The sequence below is a fragment of the Oncorhynchus nerka genome, linkage group LG28 (assembly GCF_034236695.1).
Source record: "Oncorhynchus nerka isolate Pitt River linkage group LG28, Oner_Uvic_2.0, whole genome shotgun sequence".
In the NCBI taxonomy this organism is placed as follows: Eukaryota; Metazoa; Chordata; class Actinopteri; order Salmoniformes; family Salmonidae; genus Oncorhynchus; species Oncorhynchus nerka.
The window spans coordinates 81686688-81707667 of NC_088423.1; positions in this window are offsets into that span (position 1 = coordinate 81686688).

Consider the following 20980-nt stretch of genomic DNA (forward strand, 5'->3'; position numbering starts at 1 on the left):
ATGGGCCAGGCGTTGCTTTGTTTGTCACCTCACCAACCTCAATCCATCAATCATCCCCTCTAGACCCACACGACCAATCAATCAGCTGCATGCTGCACCCAGTGGAGGGACATCTGTCACAGCGTCACGGCAATGGCCTGGTTCAGGTTTCTTTCACCAGCCAATCACAACTGTCACAGCAACTATCACATCTCATATCAAAATAATTAAAGTGGTAAATATTTGACTGGAAACTCATATTTGCTTTCAAGAAATGCATTTTTTTTTGCTTATTGTTTATTTTGGTAATTTTCAGAAGTCTTATGAAGTAATTGATAGTAGTAAAATAGCAGTAGTTGAACTAGAGGTAGTAATATTAATAGTGGTAATATTTGAAATAATAGTCTTCAACTGAAGTTTTAAAAGGCTACATCAAACACTGTCTTTCTTACCTCTTCCGTTGCATCTTACATGACATATTTGGTGCGTATTTGCTTGTTAACTCTTAACATATGTACCTAGCTCCCAGGCATTATTCACACATGTCTGGGAATTCTTAGGAAATGGCAATAAGTCACGGAAATGTGTAAAGAACTCTGGCAATTTTCACTTCAATGTTGTCAGTGAGGTACACTGTCCCAGAAGAAAGTATCTCATTTTCACCACCAACTGTGATTGTACATTTTATTTGTAGCATGTAGCAGCTAGAAAAGTTACACGTTTAATGAACAACACCTCCTGGAGGTATTTTTTGATTCCCAGAATAAGATACTTTTTTTCTTGCGAACATGTTGTTATACATTTATTTACATGGGGAATTTGGAACGCTTCTAATTTGGACTGCATGTATAATTATCAAAAGCAAGGCGTGCAGAAAAAAAAGAACTATTAGGAAAAAAAATAAGAAATTATAATAATAAGTATGACCTCTTATGCCTCATTTCATAAAAAAGTACAACACATGTAACCCAAAATGATCTTTATATTTAATTCTGAATTGTTTTCATACGCCTGCTTGTATAATTGTAGAAGGTCTATTGAAGGTGAGTTACATTAGAAGAGGCTCGTCTCTCCCTCAGAGCCTCAACTGTTGCTGCTAGTTCTTTTTTCAGAACATTAGGTTGCAGCCTTAGGGATGCTTTGACCAGCGGATCAATGGATCTGCTTCTCTTGTCACCATTCATTTGGACTGAGCGAGGGGTACAGGCTCCAGCCCCAGCCCTTGTCTGCCGCTGGCCTGCCTGGTCGGCCCTGCCTTCACCTGGGCTCCTCTCTCTCTGAGCTCCCCTGACAGCTGGCTGCCACCAGCCACAGACACCAGCAGACAGCCGACAAGTCCTTGGGCTCCACACACACACACACATGCACCAACGCACTCTAGAGTAGCCGTCGTGGTGCAGTTGAACACTGACGCCAAACACACTCTCTCTCTCTCTCTCTCTCTCTCTCTGTCACATACTCCCACTGTCTGTCTCCCCTCCCTCTGTCTGTCCCTCTCCCTCCCTCCCTCCCTCCCTCCCCTCCCTCCCTCCCTCCTTCCCCTCCCTCTCTGTCTCTCTCTCCTCTATCCATCTCTGTCTCCCTTTTTCTCCCTCTCAGTCTCCTCTCCTTCTCTCTTTACTCCTTCCCCTCCCTCTTGTCTGTCTCCCTCACAATCTCTCTCCTTCCCCTCCCTCCCTTTCCGTCTCTCTCCCCTTCCCCTCCCTCTCAGTCTCTCCACTTCCTTCTCTCTACTCGTTCGCCTCCCTCTCGTCTGTCTCTCTCCTTCTCCCTACTCCTTCCCCTCCCGCACTGTCTCTCTCTCTCTCCTTCTCTGTACTCCTTCCCCTCCCTCCCTCTCTGTCTGTCCATCCATCTCTCCATCCCTTGATCTTGGTCACACGCTCTCTGTCTGGGTCTATAACTATGTCCCACTACTCTTCTCTCTAGTCAGTGGAGTCAGAGAGCAGTAGTTCAGCCAGTTGGAGGGGGACCAGTCCCTCTACTCTTCTCTCTAGTCAGTGGAGTCAGAGAGCTGTAGTTCAGACAGTTGGAGGGGGACCAGTCCCTCTACTCATCTCTCTAGTCAGTGGAGTCAGAGAGCAGTAGTTCAGCCAGTTGGAGGGGGACCAGTCCCTCTACTCTTCTCTCTAGTCAGTGGAGTCAGAGAGCTGTAGTTCAGCCAGTCAGTGGAGTCAGAGGTTCAGCCAGTTGGAGGGGGACCAGTCCCTCTACTCTTCTCTCTAGTCAGTGGAGTCAGAGAGCAGTAGTTCAGCCAGTTGGAGGGGGACCAGTCCCTCTACTCTTCTCTCTAGTCAGTGGAGTCAGAGAGCAGTAGTTCAGCCAGTTGGAGGGGGACCAGTCCCTCTACTCTTCTCTCTAGTCAGTGGAGTCAGAGCAGTAGTTCAGCCAGTTGGAGGGGGACCAGTCCCTCTACTCTTCTCTCTAGTCAGTGGAGTCAGAGAGCAGTAGTTCAGCAATTGGAGGGGGACAGTCCCTCTACTCGTCTCTCTAGTCAGTGGAGGAGGTAGTTCAGCCAGTTGGAGGGGACCAGTCCTCTACTCTTCTCTCTAGTCAGTGGAGTCAGAGAGCAGTAGTTCAGCCAGTTGGAGGGGGACCAGTCCCTCTACTCTTCTCTCTAGTCAGTGGAGTCAGAGAGCAGTAGTTCAGCCAGTTGGAGGGGGACCAGCTCTGGGCCAGTCTCTCCTGCTACACCTACTACTGCTGCAGTCTGGAGTGATTATGTTTGAAACTGACACATGCACGCGATCCACACAAACACAAACACTTTTGCATGTCATACACAAACTCAAAAAATGTAGTACAATTTTGTTAACATGAGTTTCATGATCAGTCATTAAATTACTATTTTGTTTTGATGAAAAACACAAAACTCAGAATATAATCTTAATTCTGATGCCAGATATGAAACTGAGTTAACCCAAAGATATAATTTTACAGCTACATTAAAAATGTTTACTATTCAGGAACAAGAGCTCCTAAATATTCCCTTGAGTTATTGTCCCCACGTGTTACAGAACATATTGCACTGTATGTAAAAAAAATGAACAAACAATGGTCTTTGTGTCAGCCATAGGAGGAGACGGTTTTGTTTTATCGTCTGTGCTTTATTACAGCTTTCCATCTGCACAGAGGTATGTTAATAGCTAGCTGTGACTATTTACACATATGAAAAAGCCCATCCATCTGCTGCGTTGTTGTCGTCGGTCCCACGTGGATCCATCCCACCTTTTATACCAAACAACTGCTGTTTTTGTCACAGGGTGACAGAGAGAGCGAGAGACTAGGTGACACCTGCACCTTACATCCTAGTTAGTGTTGTATTGTACTGTACATATGCACCTTACATCCTAGTTAGTGTTGTATTGTGCCGAAAATATGCACCTTACATCCGGGTTAGTGTTGTATTGTACTGTACATATGCACCTTACATCCTGGTTAGTGTTGTATTGTGCCGTACAGATGCACCTTACATCCTGGTTAGTGTTGTATTGTGCCGTACATATGCACCTTACATCCTGGTTAGTGTTGTATTGTGCCGTACATATGCACCTTACATCCTGGTTAGTGTTGTATTGTACTGTACATATGTACCTTATATCCTGGTTAGTGTTGTATTGTACCGTACATATGCACCTTACATCCTAGTTAGTGTTGTATTGTGCCGTACATATGCACCTTACATCCTGGTTAGTGTTGTATTGTACTGTACATATGCACCTTACATCCTGGTTAGTGTTGTATTGTGCCGTACATATGCACCTTACATCCTGGTTAGTGTTGTATTGTGCCGTACATATGCACCTTACAACCTGGTTAGTGTTGTATTGCACCGTACATATGCATCCTACATCCTGGTTAATGTTGTATTGTACCGTACATATGCACCTTACATCCTGGTTAGTGTTGTATTGTACCGTACATATGCACCTTACATCCTGGTTAGTGTTGTATTGTACTGTACATATGCACCTTACATCCTGGTTAGTGTTGTATTGTACCATACATATGCACCTTACATCCTGGTTAGTGTTGTATTGTACTGTACATATGCACCTTACATCCTGGTTAGTGTTGTATTGTACTGTACATATGCACATTACATCCTGGTTAGTGTTCTATTGTACTGTACATATGCACATTACATCCTGGTTAGTGTTGTATTGTGCCGTACATATGCACCTTACATCCTGGTTAGTGTTGTATTGTGCCGTACATATGCACCTTACATCCTGGTTAGTGTTGTATTGTGCCGTACATATGCACCTTACATCCTGGTTAGTGTTGTATTGTGCCGTACATATGCACCTTACATCCTGGTTAGTGTTGTATTGTACCGTACATATGCACCTTACATCCTGGTTAGTGTTGTATTGTACCGTACATATGCAGCTTATATCCTGGTTAGTGCTGTATTGTGCCGTACATATGCACCTTACATCCTGGTTAGTGTTGTATTGTGCCGTACATATGCACCTTACATCCTGGTTAGTGTTGTATTGTACCGTACATATACACCTTACATCCTGGTTAGTGTTGTATTGTACTGTACATATGCACCTTACATCCTGGTTAGTGTTGTATTGTACCGTACATATGCACCTTACATCCTAGTTAGTGTTGTATTGTACTGTACATATGCACCTTACATCCTGGTTAGTGTTGTATTGTGCCGTACATATGCACCTTACATCCTGGTTAGTGTTGTATTGTGCCGTACATATGCACCTTACATCCTGGTTAGTGTTGTATTGTGCCGTACATATGCACCTTACATCCTGGTTATAGTTGTATTGTGCCGTACATATGACCCTTACATCCTGGTTATAGTTGTATTGTGCCGTACATATGCTCCTTACATCCTGGTCAGTGTTGTATTGTACCGTACATATGCACCTTACATCCTGGTTAGTGTTGTATTGTACCGTACATATGCACCTTACATCCTGGTTAGTGTTGTATTGTACCGTACATTACATTTACATTTAAGTCATTTAGCAGACGCTCTTATCCAGAGCGACTTACAAATTGGACATATGCACCTTACATCCTGGTTAGTGTTGTATTGTGCTGTACATATGCACCTTACATCCTGGTTAGTGTTGTTTTGTACTGTACATATGCACCTTACATCCTGGTTAGTGTTGTATTGTACTGTACATATTCACCTTACGCACCTCATTCTCAACACAGCAGTAGGTTCAACTATGCAGTGCATTTGATATACACCCAATGGGCGATAGAGATTTTCCACTTTGTTTAATATTACTTTAGATTGTGTATTTGAATGTGGGAATAGAAAGCCAGGGTTTATTTTGTAATGGATCAAAAAGAGATATGGCATAGATCTGTGAGTCAAAACCTTGGACTCAGAACAAAAACAAACTCAAACTCTACAAGCAACTTCTCATTTAAACATTGATGAATGACTACACATTCCTCCACACCATTATCATTCAGATACAGTACATTCAGAGAGTATTTACAGAGTCGGGCCAATGCAGTTTCTGCATTATGATGCCTTTACATGACACTACAACATTTTTAACTCCAACAATAATAGGATGAATTGTGGTTATGCATAGCTGTTATTCTCTACATAAAACTATTGCTGCTCAGGCATATTCATATCTATAAATTACTGGAGTATACAAGTACATATCTATGAATTACTAATAAATGTAAAACAAGGCGCTTCATATCAGAGGTGAAACTAGAGTAAATGTTGATTACAGACATGGGATAATACATCAGACAGCAGTGTACTATAAGCCCTGTGTTTGGCTGCTGTAAGTGAAGTCTAAATCAACCAGAGAGGGAATGTATGGGTCAGTCAACCATAGTAATAACCCTGCGAGACAGCAACAACAGCATTAACAACAACACAAACAACAAACAGGAAGACTTAACCACGGTGTCAGCCTGGTAAACAGTAAACGGCCAGGCCAGAGACACATTATAGCTGCATGTTCTACTCTGAGCTCTGCAGTGATTGGTCCAGGTCTAGCTCCAGACCAGGAAGGAATGCCCTGGTGCAGTGGAGGGCGGGTGGAAGGCAGTGTGCCAAATCCCCAGCCCAGGTACTGTAACTGTACAGCCATGTTGTGTCTGAGGTGAAGGAACATTGAAGCATTAATCCCCACCTGACACTAATACCTGATGTATGATTGACCTTAAAGCAGCAGAACACTAGACTAGCTACAGGACATGACAGTTAGAGCTAGTCTCAGTCAGTCTGGGCCATATGGCCAGGACATTAGCCCTTTACCCTCTACAGGGATAATCTCTCCGCTCTGGCATTGCTTTTTCTTCACAGATTTCTTCTGGCAATAATTACAAGACAGCATTACCGTATTGAGACAGATTTAGAAGGAGCCTTCGTCACAGGGATGCATGGGGGAGGGGCTTTGCTGCAGGAAGTAAGGAAACATAATCTACTGTAATCTAGGAAAAGTCGTGCCAGGCAAGGGAGGGAGGGCCCTGATGGTCTGATGGTATGAAAACCTTATGGTATTTTATTTGATTCACACATGAAAACATATGCCTGACCTAAATAAATGCTTAATGCTGCTGTAATACTAATATTAATATTACCATAATCACATTAAGAAATTAACATTGATAGCAGGCATATGGTAGTTTTAATTCAAATATTTAACTGTCTCTGTCCTGTAAACTGTATGCATGTATTGTAGATCATGTAACATAATTGTCAAGATAAGATTATTGACCACTTGTAGCAAGGTTATTCGTTAGACTGTTTTCTGTGAAGGTGTCTGGAAAAGCAGAATCTCACATGGGATACTCAGTGGGTCCATTGTCTGCCTGCTGTATATCTTTTAACAAGACCAAGAAACACCAAACAAAGACTGGGAGAGTGTATACAATCTCAGCCAGTGTGAACAGACTAGACTGAGAAATGACTAGTTCAGAGAGCATAGACGAAATAATCCAATCTGCTTGAGCCTCTCATGAGTTTCTCAGGGCAGGGCTACACAAACCAAACGGTGCCCTAACACAAAGCCAACTGACTGCTCTGCTCTCCAAGCTCCTTCAACCTCCTTCATTTGCAACCGACCCCCAACACACACACTAAACTAAACCCTCTTCTCCAACAGCAGTGATAGTGGTGAAACCAACCCCTCTCCTCTCCTCTGCTTGGCTGGGCCCGGCTTGGTCACGTAATGAACAAATTCACTGCACATTACTCTGGACTTGATCTCTGGCAAAATAGTACTGGAACAAACAATTTGGTTTGTCAACACCTTTCTCTGGACTCCTCCATCAATGTCAGGGGTCCAAATCTAAACAGCAAAGTGCATTTGACTGCAGGACCCCAGGCTGATTAGACATCCCAGCTCAGCAGATTGTCTCAGACAGGACAGGCAGCTCTGATTGCTAACCCGGCCTGAAAATAGTCTGCGCTGCCCCGGGATTAGCATGAATATTTTGATATAAATCGATAAGCAATCTCCACTCCATAAGAAATGCCAGCAGCCTTCATTTGGCTGATCAAAGGTACATCAGCAGGCGGGCGACAGCTAGCTATTGTTTTCAGGCAGGGGCTGTGGGAAGGTGTGTGAGGGTGGATTCCATAGGAGGGATGGAGATAGATCCATGGCTCCACGGCTCTGGTTCTCTCCACTCCACCTAATCGTGGAAACAATCACTGCTTCACGGGATCCCATCTCACAGGGGTGGACTGACTCAAATGAGGGTGGCAGAGGGCCGAACCACAGGGGGAACGAGTTCATTTGTTAACCATTACTGCTGTGGCCTGACTGGCCTTGACGCTGGCTGCTGCAGTGGCCGCCACTGACCCGGAAGTAAAGGACCAGGTCAGTGTATCTAGCCTATCTGGTTATACCTTCTTTGGACTTAAACAGATTTCATTGGATTTGACACGGCTTTACCAGTGGGTCTGATTTGATCACATTCTGAATGGTAATAAGGCAAGGAGTCACACAAACCGTTATAAATCCTTTTCATTTTCAATGTCAGGGGCTCAAATATATACTTCTGTTGTGCAAATACTCTGACTACTAAATGTTTCCTCCTCGAGAGCAAAGACTTGGGAAGTCTGGGAAAAGAAGAAAAGCAGACACTGTAGTTCTGATACATTACATGAAATCACTTAGACAAGCTGTCTTCATCAGGGTTTCACAATATCTAGCAAACAGCATATTACTATTTCACATTTGACACCTTCATTTCCACCTTTATAGTTCATTCATCTAACTGCAGGACTGACCACTCCCCTTCCTGCACACCCCTACCTCACCACCATCATGTCCCAGTCCCTATAAAAGGGTGCAGGTGTCATCCAAACGCTGAGCAGTTAACTAGCACTGAGTGAAGTGAGACCACACCATACACCACTGAACTAAACTAACTGTCTAACTGACTGACTGGGGGGGCTGCTACTACTAACGTTGGCCACATGGGACCAACGTTAACACACAGGGCTGTGGGAAACAGTGGAGGGAATAGTGGAGCAATTGTAAATTGCAAGTTTAATTCATTAGCAAGTGTCACTTTATTTCAGGGCAGGCCGAGCAGGGCGATTAAAAAGTGGTAATCAGGATTAATTAGGAGAATATATATGTGAGGATTAGCAGGCCTAACCGTTGCACTGCCTTGGCTGCCTGCAGCTAACGCCCTCCCTCCCTCTCTCCCTCTCTCCCTCCCTCTCTCCCCACCTCCTTCCTCTCTCCCTCTCTCCCTCCCTCCCTCCTTACCTCCTTCTTCCTTTCTCCCTCTCTCCCTCCCTCCCTCCCCACCTCCTTCTCTCTCTTTCTCCCTCTCTCCCTCCATACATCCTTCTCCCTCTCTCCCTCCCTACCTCCTTCTCCCTCTCTCCCTCCCTCTCTTCCTCCCTCTCTCCTTCCATACATCCTTCTCTCATCACATGTGCGACAGCTCTCCCATCCATATCTCCCTCTCTCTCTGGCCCTCCCTCCCTCTTTTCCTGCTACAACTTGGCTCCTGAACTAGGCTTTTGGCAATAGGCAATAGCCCTAGACATGCCTCTGGGCTCTGGCCCTAAACTGACACGACTGGGACACATTGGGACTGCCTACACAGAATGGGCTCTGGCCCTAAACTGACACGACTGGGACACATTGGGACTGCCCACACAGAATAGAGCCAAGCTGACAATGCTGCTTAGTAGATGAACAGTTATACACAGACTTGAGGGAGACATAAGAGACACATGAGTATGTGGTTTAAGTTTTGGAGACATTACAAATGAGGTTACGATGATCTATTTACAGTGCTGGAGAGGGGGTCTTCATAAATGAGGAATTCCATGTGCAGCACTTGTGTTTATAAGCAGAGAGTAATTGTTTTGCCCAATCCTATGTCATCACACATTTCAGTCAGGCCTTCTATGGTCTCTGATTTATTATTGAAATCTTCCAAACTGCCGGTTATCACTGTGTTTATATTATTACTTCAACATGTTTCAGTTAACATAACCTTGAAACACTCCAGTTCAAGTGCAGGGATGGGGTTGTTTTGCTTGCAGTGCAGAGCACAGCATTGAAGTTAGCAGATGACGCATTGCCTCGTTCCCTGGCAAAGACTCAGACCAAATCTTTCATCCTGCAGTGCGGTCGGGATGGCCTCTTAATGTTGGAGCTCAAATATAAATTCAACAGCTGGGCTTTATTTTCATTTTGCTTCAATGAGAAAATAATACAGCACTGGCAGCCTTCAATGTTTCTGGAAAATCTATAAACAAAAGATAAGATTATATCATTTTTGTGGGCAGAATTTATCTGCTGACTTTCAGGTGGCCACCTCTCAAAGCACAAAAGGTGAAATATAGACAAGGCCACAGCATAAAAATAGCCTTATGATGGTATACTTAAGATTGACAGACACCCTACTGTAGACGTTTTGAGATGTAACAGCTTTTCTACCAGTTATGAGTAAAAAGACGATGCGTAGCACGTTAGATTTACCACAGCTAAGAAAATATTTCTGTTTTATGAATGGTACATGAGAAACTTCTTCAATCACAGCAAGCAAAGACTATGCAGCACTCTGCCGAGTGGTTGAATAAAATGTGACTCAATAGTGTTTTCATATGCATTTTACATTACTGGTCCATTAGGCAGATATTAGGTGGTCCGTTTTTGTCAAGGAAATTACAAACAAGAAAATGTAGATAATAATGAGAACACGGGCAATACTTTTTACCCAAATGGCCAAAGGTATAAAAAGAAAAGAGAGGAATATCCAGAGACCAGGAAGTATCCAGTAGATGCATACATCAGGGATACATTAGAACCTGTTAAAATACTTCCTCCTCTCATCAGATACTTACAAACACAGTTCACTCTGTCGCCGCTATCTAACGATTTCTGTGGATCTGAAAACAGGTTTGGGTGAAGCTGAGGACTTAAATAATAGCAGGAGTGGTATTGAACCTCTTCGGAGAAGATCAAATGCGGCTTTCATTAGTTTAGTATAGCGCCAGGGCTCATTGATGACTTGTCAGACAGTCTTTCCTTCAATACGCAGCGAGAGGCTCTAAAAATCCTCCTTTTACTGAGCCCTCTCGGCTGTAAATTCAACACAGTTCGATACTCCCTCTCCCCTACCTCTCCCTCTCCGATAGCTCCATTATTTCTTCCCATGGATTAACCCCATGCTGCTGATCAAAAGGAGAGCTTCCCTGTATGTCTGGTCAGGTCGAGTCCACTAGCTCCATTAGACACTCATAATGAACACTTCAACATTATTATTATGGAAAAATCTATTGTTTGTCCACAGGTACCATATTTAGTGGGACAGCATGGTCTTCTGGAGGATTAAGGAAATGCTTTAGGGGTTTTCACTGCTCTTCCGCGAGAAAGAAGAAGAGAGGGAGGGAAGGGGGAAGGGAAGGAGGGAGGAGGGGTGAGATTGTCTTACAAAAATCAAGGGCCTTGTGCACCTTTTGTGGGTAGAGACTGTTACCAATTAAGACAGCACGAGGAGCACAATATCACATTGTCACGCGATAAACAGATCTCTACTGCTTCCCACAGCAATACAAATTGCATCACTCCTTAAAGGGCTAATCAGTATCATTGTCCCAGTGCTCTACGCTGGCCTGTGCAGCAGAATACAAACAAGTGGATTTGTATCTAGGACTAGCAAGATAACAATCATATTTATTTCTATGCACTTTATTGAAAAAGATGACCTGTTCGTGACTACAATCCTTACTAATTCATGCTGCATTAACTTGTCTTTGTACTTGATGTGTACTTACAGTAAATATGATACACACTCCTTGCCTAAAAGCCTTTACATAAAACTGTCATCAAAGAACATATTAACCCATCTTTGTTTACACGAGGCGAGTCACAGAGAAAAAGACAATTTGGCCGCAGCGGTCGTAAAGCACCCGGCTCGATCGTCTCCGTGGCATGCATACACACTGACACTGGGCAGACAGAACGCAGGCCCAGGGCTAAATCACTGGGGACAGGAGCATTTAAGAAGGAGTGTCACATTTCTATGTAATAAATAGCAGAGATTGATTTGACCTCCCAGCCAGGTCTTATACCAGCCAGTTTACTTATATACAAGTTAAGAAAAATGGAAACTGCCTCTCTCTCTGGGGATCCATTGCAGGGAAATCAGATAGCCCCCATAGTGGTTTTAAAGGGATACAGTGGTCCACCAGCAGTGTCAATATGGGCCTACTCTGCTCTTAGCCCAGCCCAGCCCACACTCCTTCCACACACAGTCAGAGGAACGGTGGGGGAATCAGAAAGAGAAGAGCCCAGCCACAAACATTTCCAGCTGTTACTATCTCAGGGTTGGATTCAGAGATGGGTCTGAGAGGGGAGGAGGGAAGGCTAGAGGGTTTCTGTTACTATCTCAGGGTTGGATTCAGAGATGGGTCTGAGAGGGGAGGAGGGAAGGCTAGAGGGTTTCTGTTACTATCTCAGGGTTGGATTCAGAGATGGGTCTGAGAGGGGAGGAGGGAAGGCTAGAGGGTTTCTGTTACTATCTCAGGGTTGGATTCAGAGATGGGTCTGAGAGGGGAGGAGGGAAGGCTAGAGGGTTTCTGTTACTATCGCAGGGTTGGATTCAGAGATGGGTCTGAGAGGGGAGGAGGGAAGGCTAGAGGGTTTCTGTTACTATCTCAGGGTTGGATTCAGAGATGGGTCTGAGAGGGGAGGAGGGAAGGCTAGAGGGTTTCTGTTACTATCTCAGGGTTGGATTCAGAGATGGGTCTGAGAGGGAGGAGGGAAGGCTAGAGGGTTTCTGTTACTATCTCAGGGTTGGATTCAGAGATGGGTCTGAGAGGGGAGGAGGGAATGCTAGAGGGTTTCTGTTACTATCTCAGGGTTGGATTCAGAGATGGGTCTGAGAGGGGAGGAGGGAAGGCTAGAGGGTTTCTGTTACTATCTCAGGGTTGGATTCAGAGATGGGTCTGAGAGGAGAGGAGGGAAGGCTAGAGGGTTTCTGTTACTATCACAGGGTTGGATTCAGAGATGGGTCTGAGAGGGGAGGAGGGAAGGCTAGAGGGTTTCTGTTACTATCTCAGGGTTGGATTCAGAGATGGGTTTGAGAGGGGAAGAGGGAAGGCTAGAGGGTTTCTGTTACTATCTCAGGGTTGGATTCAGAGATGGGTCTGAGAGGGGAGGAGGGAAGGCTAGAGGGTTTCTGTTACTATCGCAGGGTTGGATTCAGAGATGGGTCTGAGAGGGGAGGAGGGAAGGCTAGAGGGTTTCTGTTACTATCTCAGGGTTGGATTCAGAGATGGGTCTGAGAGGGCTCGGAAGGCTAGAGGGTTTCTGTTACTATCTCAGGGTTGGATTCAGAGATGGGTCTGAGAGGGGAGGAGGGAATGCTAGAGGGTTTCTGTTACTATCTCAGGGTTGGATTCAGAGATGGGTTTGAGAGGGGAAGAGGGAAGGATAGAGGGTTTCTGTTACTATCGCAGGGTTGGATTCAGAGATGGGTCTGAGAGGGGAGGAGGGAAGGCTAGAGGGTTTCTGTTACTATCTCAGGGTTGGATTCAGAGATGGGTCTGAGAGGGGAGGAGGGAAGGCTAGAGGGTTTCTGTTACTATCTCAGGGTTGAATTCAGAGATGGGTCTGAGAGGGGAGGAGGGAAGGCTAGAGGGTTTATGTTACTATCTCAGGGTTGGATTCAGAGATGGGTCTGAGAGGGGAGGAGGGAAGGCTAGAGGGTTTCTGTTACTATCTCAGGGTTGGATTCAGAGATGGGTCTGAGAGAGGAGGAGGGAAGGTTAGAGGGTTTCTGTTACTTATGGGCAAACATATCTGTTTCTGCATTGTTCAAGAACAGACACTCGCTCGCCTTACATTCCAAATGTTGCATTTTTTTCCACTAACTTCACCATTTGAAAACGTAAATCTCTTTCATCTCTGTGAAAAGTAAAAGTAAATCCCTGTACAAAGAAAACAAATCATAAATATTTTTGCATTGGTTCGGCAAAATATCAATAATCCTAATCATTTATACCATGGATAGACATCTACGTAAGTATATTACGATACTATAGTATAGTAAGAGAACAGGAAACTAGCAGGTGTACAAAAGACTGAGAATCTGAGTGGCTCACTATACGGCACAGATCCCTTGCCTCTCCTACCGCACAGCCCTGCACCCTGAAACAGGGGGTGGTGTTTCTGTGAGCATTAACAGTGACAGAGGGAGAGGAAATTGCCTGAGACACAGGGCAAAATGTATGTAGAAGTCTGGCTTCCAGCTGCAAAACAGGGCTTAGAAACCCCTAGCCTGACATCTCAAACTAAATTCATCAGCTGCTCTGTCGTTCGCTACATACTTTAGTCTGAGACTGCCATTATTGAAGTTGTTTGTGGTGACGAGGCCACACAAGGGGCATTGTACAAAACAAAGTAATCAGCAATTGGATTGTCTCTAACCAATCGGAGTATCAAAGCCAATGACACATTTTCAAACTGCTGATTTACCCACGTGTGTTCTAGCTCTGCCTCAACCCATCAGTTTATGGACCAATCAGATGTCCCCGTACGTGTTCACATTCGGTGAAGGGTCGGGGAGGTACTCAGATCCAGACTCATTAAACTAACGTCCATGGGCGTGGCGCAGTGTTTGGCCAGAGCAAGTAGTGTGGGTAACCAGGCAAAGAAACGCCAATGGGCCGGCAAACTGTCTAATACATAAAAGGGCTCACTTCCAAACTGCATATCCTTTCCTAACCTGCTCCAATCCCTGTCATACAATGAAGCAGGGTGACAATGACAAGGTTGGGTATCTAAGGTATGGAAGAGGCTCATCTCTCCATGAGAGAGGAAATGATACTCCTTCACACTAAACCCAGGGAATAAACAGAAGCTGGTCTCAGTGGACTACATGTGGTGCCCATAAACACACTACCTATTTACTGTCATTCTGTTTTCAAGCCACATGAATGATCACTGACTCAACACGCCATGGCAGTGCCTTCAAATATGTCACTTACACCAAACAACACAACAAAAAATATGTAATTACACCAAATAGGAGCTACTCTTTGAAGATGATTCCATCTTTATGATGAAATGGTTCATAAGAATACTGTGAGGCTGTCGTGGCTGAGGCCTGAGCAGGCAGAACAGAAGTAAGCTGCAGTATGTGGAGAGGAAGTGCAGTTTAAGCATGAGGTTATTTTGGAGGACCATGATGGGGCCCGGTAATTCTTTATCAATAAACACATAATCAATTCCAGAAGGGGGGATGGAACCTTTTTAACCCCCCCCATTTAGGGAAATGAGTAGTGTAGAGCAGCACTGTCATTTATCCTCCTTCAGGTTGTCAAGGTAGCACCTTCTGGACATAGAGTAGGTTGGCGGGGTCAGTGAAACACAAGCATTGGGTCAACAGAACTAGATACTGTCATTCTGAATGTGGATCTGTCCTCTGTGGGTCAATCTACATGCCATCTCTGTAATTCAATGATGACCTCACAATAATACATGTATTTTGACACCTCTGGGTCCTTCTAGTTGCTTCCGCTCACTGTTACTGAATAAAACATGTATTTTTGAAAATAGTATACATAGTGATTGTACTGCAGAAAGAAACTGTGAATGCAGTGAAAACAGTGGGGATGAATATTGACTACCTAGCCTGGTTCCTCTCTCCTCAGTCAGATAGTCGTAGTGGAGAGTGGAGAGAAACAGGCCGGTGATGAACGATGGCAGCAGAGTCAATGAAAAATCAGCTGGGAAGCACAAAGCTCTTAATGCTTCAGCCATATTGGTTGCTGACTGGAGCAAATAGCATCAGCATAGCACTTATAGAGACCAATCATACATTTCAACCAACCAACAACACACACTCCCAGGCTACGGAGGAACCGCAATAAATTCTTTAGCCTGATTAAACAGTAAATTCTGCATGCCTATCAGCCTCCCATTAAGCGTGGGGGCTGCTTTCAAAAACAACATTTATCAACGTGGAGATATGGCGCAAAATATCAGTCATCGATTGTAACTGCTTATGACAGTTTACACAGCTTTATATCTGCGGGGAACGAGCGCTGATCTATCAATTACGAGCAGACCTTGCAGCATGCTAATTGTGCATTTTCCCCTCTAATGCATTTCCAGTGTTATCACATAGGCTAATGAAACCAAACAGATCAATAAATATAAATTATACATGCAGAGATGTACTGCTGTGAACATAAAGCCTCTAATTAATTGCACTTGATTAATTTATATTCTTTAATTATCTCTCCGAGCTGCAGATGGCATAAATATCTGTACAATCTGCTTATTGCCATGTCAGTCATAAAACGGCAGACACAGTGAAACTATTAGCGCTGGACTAGCTTTGTCCCTGGAAAACACACAGTATGCTGAATAAGAAGACTTACCTCTGAATAATTTAAGGTGAGAAAATGCAGGCAGGGGAAAGAATTGATCACTATTTCTACTTTCCTTGTTGTTGTAATATGGTGAGTGGTCTGTCTGATGACCTTCCACGCACAAAGCAAAATTACCACTGCACTTACAATGTCCATTTTTAGGACCTTTCTGTAAACATTTGGAGTAAAACATTCAAACATCACTCTGTCCGTACATTCCTGCAAACCATACACAGCTCTGTAGGGGCAGAGCAAAAATAAAATGAAAAAAATATGATATCGATATCTAATTTCTTGAACAATGCATTTACAAAGTAATTTCTGGCTGCACGTACTTGTTTTTGCATCGTTACATCTAATATATTTTAAGAACACAACTTGCTTTAGTTAGGTTGAACTCTACTAACCTCAGGCAACTTAATGTATTTTATTGTACACCTCAGTACACTGCAAGGTAAGGTTGAAATGGCGGTGAGGAAAGAGATGAGATGAGGAAAGAGGTGAGGTAAGAGGTGAGGTGAGGAAAGAGGTGAGGTAAGAGGTGAGGTGAGGAAAGAGATGAGACGAGGAAAGAGGAGAGACGAGGAATGAGGTGAGGTGAGGTAAGAGGTGAGGTGAGGAAAGAGATGAGACGAGGAAAGAGGTGAGGTGAGGAAAGAGGTGAGACGAGGAAAGAGGTGAGGTAAGAGTTGAGGTGAGGAAAGAGGTAAAGTAAGAGGTGAGGTGAGGTAAGAAGTGAGGTGAGGTAAGAGGTGAGGTGAGGTAAGAGATGAGACGAGGAAAGAGGTGAGGTAAGAGGTGAGGTGAATAAAGAGATGAGACGAGGAAAGAGGTGAGGTAAGAGGTGAGGTGAGGAAAGAGGTGAGACGAGGAAAGAGGTGAGGTAAGAGGTGAGGTGAGGAAAAAGGTGAGGTGAGGAAAGAGGTGAGGTAAGAGGTGGGGTGAGGAAAGAAGTGAGGTAAGAGGTGAGGAAAGAGGTAAGAGGTGAGGTGAGGAAAGAGGTGAGGTGGGGAAAGAGGAGGATACTGGGACTTCAGGGGTTTACATCTTGATGCTGCGGCTAATTAGGGTTTTAGTATAATTACCCCAACAGGGTGCTTGGCAGAATAATTACCACAAAGACATTATAGTGGAACATTATCGTGTCCAGGTACAGTAAATATGTCGAGAAACAAGGTGACGACTCTCTCTTCAGTCGGATCTTTACTAAATAAGGTGTTCTACACCCCACATGTGCCAAATCCAACTCTGGAAAATTACAGTGCCCATTTTGTAACAATTGTAGCAATCACTGATAAAAAGCTACTTTCAAAGTTTCAGGATGTAGTAATTGCACGTTGGATGAATGTTTGTAACTTGGAACAGATAATGTGTTCTGTCCAGCTGTTTCCATGTGATGACACAGTGCCCTAGGCATACAGTACTGTACACAACTGGGGTGTTCTGAACAATCAACATTTTATGTAAGTGACTCAAACTGAACCAATTCAGCTGCCTGCCGTTTCACTCTACTTCATGAAGTAAGTAATATCTGGCATGGGGTTGTGTGTAGCAGCATTGTGTAGGCGACTCCAGACATATAGTTTAGACCGCATACATGCCCCAGTGTCTATAAAAACACCTGAACCTTTTGGCCGCGACTTCAAACATACCCTGTGCACTATGTTTACCCTTACAGACCCTTTCATGTTGCCAGATTCCTCAAAAAAATGATCCTTCCAGCGGTCTGTTAACTGAATGTGTGGTGTCTGAATCTGGTATGGAGTTGTTAAATGCGTACTGCTTTCAGATTATGCGCTGGCTAGACGGATGGCGTCCATGTTTAGAATGGAACACCATTCAGACTGGGCATGGCTCAGAGGGTTTAGCAGTGTCCAGTCTGAGGACTCAAAGGGCAGGGCAGTTTATTGGGATCAGGAAAAGATATATGAAGATCAGGTAGAGAAACAGGGGACAGACAACACAGGTAGTGAGATGGACGTTTACCTGAATACCAAAGGATTGACAAGGCCTACTGTACTGTATCTCCACAAAGCATTGGTAGATAAACAGCCATCACTCCTGCCTCTGTTCAGCTCTTCATTTTACACTAAAATCCACAAGAACTTGAACTGGGAATTCATTCCAGCTTCTAGCCAATACCAGATAAATCATTCAAATCCTGAGTGAAATTTCCTGAAATATGTTAATTTTTTCTCCCTCTCCCTCCAGAGCCTGGTTTTTATTATCCTGATATGATATAGTCACTTTTAAACAATAATGATCATGGGAGGAGCATCATTTGGGAGTATGTGATCAATCAGCCGCTCATTCAGCTTTAATTCATGTAGATGCACACCTAATACTCATTACAAAGATGCAATTTCCAGCCAGTCAGCCCAGATTAATGGGATGCAATCTCTCTCCAGTGTTTCCTCCACACAGTGGCATGCCTTCAGAACGATAGATGGCTTTCATACAGACAACACTCAGTCCAAAAGACTCATTTATTCTGAGGACATGTTTATGACAAACTGCTTAGCTGACACCTTATTAATCGGAGATAGTTTAAAAACGATGGGGGGGGACTATAGGAAAGTCAGAATGTACTGGTTCGTTTTCACATTTCAAACTCTATTAGACTGACTTAAAACTGCAATGAACTGCAGTAAAACTTTAATGATGTGACAATTAACCATTCTACCTACACAGGTACCTTCAGATGCACTGTTACTGTATAGAAAACAACATCTACAAATAATCAGTACATTTTGGGGACTAAGGACGTGACAAACTGGATCGCTGAGAGCTCCTCATTCATACCCATCCTGCCACCAGTTGTATGGAGGAGACTGTAGCAGCATTCTCCTTATCTGACAGCTGAGGCACACATGTTGGGCTGACTGACATGAGGGGATGTTGCCCAAACTATTCACAGTGGGGTACAGCTGGCTGACATGAGGGGATGTTGCCCACACTATTCACAGTGGGGGTTCAGAAGGGTGGCATGAGGGGATGTTGCCCAAACTATTCACAGTGGGGTACAGCTGGCTGACATGAGGGGATGTTTCCCACACTATTCACAGTGGGGGTACAGCTGGCTGACATGAGGGGATGTCTCCCACACTATTCACAGTGGGGGTACAGCTGACTGACATGAGGGGATGTTGCCCACACTATTCACAGTGGGGGTACAGCTGACTGACATGAGGGGATGTTGCCCACACTATTCACAGTGGGGGTATAGCTGGCTGACATGAGGTGATGTTGCCCACACTATTCACAGTGGGGGTACAGCTGACTGACATGAGGGGATGTTGCCCACACTATTCACAGTGGGGGTACAGCTGGCTGACATGAGGGGATGTTGCCCACACTATTCACAGTGGGGGTACAGCTGACTGACATGAGGGGATGTTGCCCACACTATTCACAGTGGGGGTACAGCTGGCTGACATGAGGGGATGTTGCCCACACTATTCACAGTGGGGGTACAGCTGACTGACATGAGGGGATGTTGCCCACACTATTCACAGTGGGGGTACAGCTGGCTGACATGAGGGGATGTTGCCCACACTATTCACAGTGGGGGTACAGCTGGCTGACATGAGGGGATGTCTCCCACACTATTCACAGTGGGGGCACAGCTGGCTGACTTGAGGGGATGTTGCCCACACTATTCACAGTGGGGGTACAGCTGACTGACATGAGGGGATGTTGCCCACACTATTCACAGTGGGGGTACAGCTGACTGACATGAGGGGATGTCTCCCACACTATTCACAGTGGGGGTACAGCTGGCTGACATGAGGGGATGTCTCCCACACTATTCACAGTGGGGGTACAGCTGACTGACATGAGGGGATGTCTCCCACACTATTCACAGTGGGGGTACAGCTGGCTGACATGAGGGGATGTCTCCCACACTATTCACAGTGGGGGTACAGCTGACTGACATGAGGGGATGTTGCCCACACTATTCACAGTGGGGGTACAGCTGGCTGACATGAGGGGATGTTGCCCACACTATTCACAGTGGGGGTACAGCTGGCTGACATGAGGGGATGTTGCCCACACTATTCACAGTGGGGGTACAGCTGGGTGGCATCCTGACTATGTCAGTTTCAGTTAGAAGATTTCATTTCATTTCCTGTATACCTTTAACACACAGGTATATTTTTTATTAAACATTGTTATTTAAATATAAAATATGAAATAGACATTTATTAATTCAAAGATGTATTATTTCAAGCATAAGTAATTATTTCATAACATTACACTAATTTTATGTGTTAAATGTCAAATCCTGTCTTTCTTTCCAAATCACTGCAAGAGAAACATAAGGCTTACAGAAACATTAAAAACAAGTACGGGACAGAGAAAGAGATCGAGATGAAGAGCTTGACAAGAGACAGACGAGGAAGGTGACCAAGAGACAGAGAGAGAGAGAGGCAGGGGTGAGGAAGCAGAGAATGGGAGTTGAGGCAGGATGAACTGTGCAGTCAGGCTGTCAGGCAGGCAGTCAGGCAGTCAGTCAGGCAGTCAGGTAGTAAGTCAGTCAGGCAGGCCCACTCTGGCGGCCTGGAGAACACTATAAGCTGTGCATTTTAATAGAGATATTTCTAGTCCCTAATAGTCATTTTCCTTGTGATGTGCAGCTTTGATTTCACTCTTATCAGCCGAGGCTCTCGGTGTAGCTGAGAAGGGTATTACTGAGTGTGCCCTCTAGAGCTCCAGGTAGCTCCAGGAGGTACAGTGGAGGAGGTATAGTAGAGAGACTGGAGACTCTGGGGCACAGCGCTCATAGTGGGAACAGGCGTGGCCAGCCCAGCCTCGGCCCTTCATAGGCCCTCCCCTCCCCTCTGCAGCCCAGCCCAGCCGTCCGTTTTCTGACCATTAATTGGGTTTGGTGCTGGAATCCCCTTCTCACGGAGCACGTAGTTAGGCTCACTCACACCCAACCAGCCGGCATCCAGTCAGCCAGGCAGGCAGCTGTGAAGACAAGCGTGTTTAGCAGCAACAATTATGATAATTGCTGGGGAGCACTCAGCTGAGGGAATAAGCAGATCTGATTAAGAGCCCTTCTGCATGATCAAATATTAATCTGATGTGTCTTCACCCCGACCTGCCTGGAACATAAGAGGCTCTTAT